Source organism: Lethenteron reissneri, chromosome 31 (genome assembly GCF_015708825.2).
Source record: "Lethenteron reissneri isolate LAM-NWPU_2019-01 chromosome 31, ASM1570882v1, whole genome shotgun sequence".
In the NCBI taxonomy this organism is placed as follows: domain Eukaryota; kingdom Metazoa; phylum Chordata; class Hyperoartia; order Petromyzontiformes; family Petromyzontidae; genus Lethenteron; species Lethenteron reissneri.
In genome coordinates, this window is record NC_083809.1 from 6,189,674 (window position 1) to 6,193,441 (window position 3,768).

Sequence of the window (3,768 nt, forward strand, 5' to 3'; positions counted from 1 at the left end):
TGGACCCAACATTTGACCAAGGGCGTCAACGGACGCGCGGTTCTGCGCCTGTAATCTGGGTGCTTACATTATGCAAACAAGGCGAGGACAATATGAATGCTTAGTTATATTGTACTCTGCACTGCACCACAATAACACTGAACACAATTCATTGCATAGCAAGGCGCTGGTGACTAGATTTTCTTTTTTACAAAACATTAATACTTTTACGAGCAATTAACTGAACGCGAATAACAAAGAAAAACACATTTTTAACCCCAACAAGTGCACACTAATATAATTGTTACAAATTTTTTAACAGGTAAGGTCCACTGATCTCTTTTTTTAGAAGCAACTTGGCCACACCATTGCTCAACGAAGTGGCTTATCATCATTTCGAAATGTATAACAGCCCAATAATCTAAACGCATATTTATACATGTGGAGGGGAAAACCGGAGGACCCGGAGAAAAATCCACACTACCGCGGAGAGACACGCAAACTCCAAATACTTTCTTTATACAGCAGGCGTCAGGGTTGGTATCGACATCCTGTATACCTGACGAGGTAGTTAACATCTACAAATACTTTAAAATGTAATCACAAAACTAAATGACATAACGCTTTCCAACATACTGCAGGTGCAAGTGATAGCTAAATCCTACCGATTTCATTTCAAAAGGTACGAAACTATTGTTACGGCACGAGATTGTTCAGTCTGAACTTGCGAGGGCTTAAATGTGACCTCGTGGGGCCCAAAAGTTAATAAACAGCAGGGTAAAGCAAGTTTATCTCATAGATTACTGAGGGCAAAGAACTAAGGTCATTGGTTGTATTGTTTTTACAAAAAAATATATGAATGTATATACTGTACATGTGTATGGAATATTTGTTGCTGTTTTATCTTTGCCAATATCTTCAATTTTCGCCAACATTTTGAATAACTTAGATAATTGAGAAAATATTTGATCAAAGATATTCTCGATAATAACACACATGTAAATATCAAGCAAATGTTGCCCCTTTGATTGCATAGTTAGATCACTTTGTAAAATCGTTTGTAAATGTCCAACCACCATGTAATGCTGACGGGTGAAGTGGTACTTTGCCTATTTGCTTCAATCACAAAGCAACTACAAGCTAGTTACTTCACTTACGAGGTAGTGTTAGAAGAAGGTAATTCATCGTAATTTAAGTCAATAAGAGAAAGTACAATGTCGCCCATCTGTATCACATCTCTCTCACCCTTCTTGGCCTAAGGTGGTTGGGCTTTTTTTTTAACCAACGATTTAACAAACTGATCTAACTACGCAATCAAAGGGCATCGTATTTGTCGCCGTGGTTGACCTTTAAACGTGTTTCATTATCGAGAATAGATTTCATAGATCTATCTTCTGTCTCAATCATCTAAATAGCTACCAAGTAATTGAATAAAATAGAGAATACACAGACTGGGAGCAGTTCAGTGACTGGCACCAGCGGTGTCAGATGGATTGCAATGGAGGAGGCTCGTGAAGGATGCTGCTTCTACTGGGAAGTTGGAGGCAGTCGCCCTCCAGTAACAAGAGGGGGGGCAGAGGAGCGACGCTCACAACAACGAAGCGCCGGGTTGATAAAACGCAGCAAGTTGGCACAGGAGGATGGCGCACAGCTGGTGCATCTGCATTACCTGCCAACCCTTTATCAGTGCCCTACCTTATCACAGACCAATTCAGACCTTTTCGATTTGGAGTTTTCGTGACTGCATAGATCCATACTCTTTGGTTCTTTCGGTAAAGTCAAGTACAATTCAGACCTTATTGGTCACTCTCTGTTCCAGCTACTCCCCTCCGGCAGAAGGTTGTGGTCCATCAGGACCAAAACCTCACGCCACAAAAACAATTTTTTCCCATCCGCTGTTGGCCTCTTCAACAAGGCCAGGGGCTCACATTGACTTTAACACTTTATCTGCACAATGACACCTTGCCATATTGGCACTATGTTACCCTATTTGTTTCAATTTAAAGCTTTCGTGACTGAAGGGATTCATCTTCTTGGTTCTTTCGGTAAAGTCACGTAGAAGGGAAATAAGAAGATAATAAAAATAAAACATAATACAATACAATTCTCACAATTGTATTTTATTATGTTTTATTTTTTCTCACAATTGTATGTTATTATGTAATATTTTATTTTATTTTATTATTTCTCTTCTACGTGACTTTACCGAAAGAACCAAGAAGATGTACCCTATTTGTTTTTGTATTTTTATATTGTATATTATAGTTCTTTTATATTTTATTTTATTCAAAATTTTCACATACTTTAGCCCCTTGGTATTAGTTAGACTTTGTACCTTTAGTATAGTTAGACTTGTCCACCACTTATTTAAGATGTAAGATTCCTATATGTTGAATGTATGCACCTTCCTGCCAAAGTAAATTCCTTGTCTGTGCGAACTTTCATGGCGAATAAAACCCTTTCTGATGCATCCTACAACGTCCCATCACAAGGGGAGAAACACAAACAAAGACAATTTGTTTTGGCCAGAATGAAAACATCTGTGTGGATCTGAACACTCAATTCTCCCTGTACTAGAACACGGAGTAAAACCGTATGGGTTGACATCTATGCCCTGGGGTGGCACAGACGGTGTTCATCTGCCGGTCATCTCAGTCAAGTCAAAACCCACTTGTGGTTTAATTTGACACGAACGACTCGATACGAACGTCGCCCTTGTACGTGGTACACTACTAGTAGTCTGTACATTATTCATTCCCCCCTCCCGCACCCCCAATAATACAGATCGATTGTCACGACTCTGGGAATTGTGATGAACAATCAGAACTTCACAACGACGACAAAGCACGAGGGAATGAGTTACCACGGGAAACCCCGAGGGAATGAGTTATGTCGGAGGGAATGAATTATCACGGGAGCCCCCGAGGGAATGAGTTGTGTCGGAGGGAATGAGTTGTTAGGGGAGGAAATGAGTTATGTCGGAGGGAATGAGTTATCACGGGAGCCCCCGAGGGAATGAGTTGTGTCGGAGGGAATGAGTTGTCACGGGAGCTCCCGAGGGAATGAGTTATGTCGGAGGGAATGAGTTATCACGGGAGCCCCCGAGGGAATGAGTTGTGTAGGAGGGAATGAGTTATCACGGGAGCTCCCGAGGGAATGAGTTATGTCGGAGGGAATCAGTTGTCACGGGAGCCCCCGAGGGAATGAGTTGTGTCGGAGGGAATGAGTTGTCACGGGAGCTCCCGAGGGAATGAGTTATGTCGGAGGGAATGAGTTATCACGGGAGCCCCCGAGGGAATGAGTTGTGTAGGAGGGAATCAGTTGTCACGGGAGCTCCCGAGGGAATGAGTTGTGTCGGAGGGAATGAGTTATCACGGGAGCCCCCGAGGGAATGAGTTGTGTCGGAGGGAATGAGTTATCACGGGAGCCCCCGAGGGAATGAGTTATGTCGGAGGGAATGAGTTGTGTCGGAGGGAATGAGTTGTGTCGGAGGGAATGAATTATCACGGGAGCCCCCGAGGGAATGAGTTGTGTCGGAGGGAATGAGTTGTGTGGGAGGGAATGAGTTGTGTGGGAGGGAATGAGTTGTGTCTCAGGGAATGAGTTGTGTCGGAGGGAATGAGTTGTGTGGGAGGGAATGAGTTGTGTGGGAGGAGCCACCGAGGCCAACTCATTCCCTCGATGGATTGGCAGAGGATGAGGAGGGAATCGATAAATGATTCACGAACGCAGTCGACCCCGCAGCACAGCGAACTCGAGAGTGAAGTGCACCCCCTAGCGTCGAGTTGT

General features: G+C 43.3%; 1 protein-coding gene across 1 annotated transcript in view; it reads left to right on the top strand.

The window, feature by feature from the left end:
* LOC133349720 (arf-GAP with GTPase, ANK repeat and PH domain-containing protein 1-like) overlaps positions 1-3,768 on the top strand; it is a 227,146-nt gene that overhangs the window by 161,490 nt on the left and 61,888 nt on the right. The window lies entirely within an intron of this gene.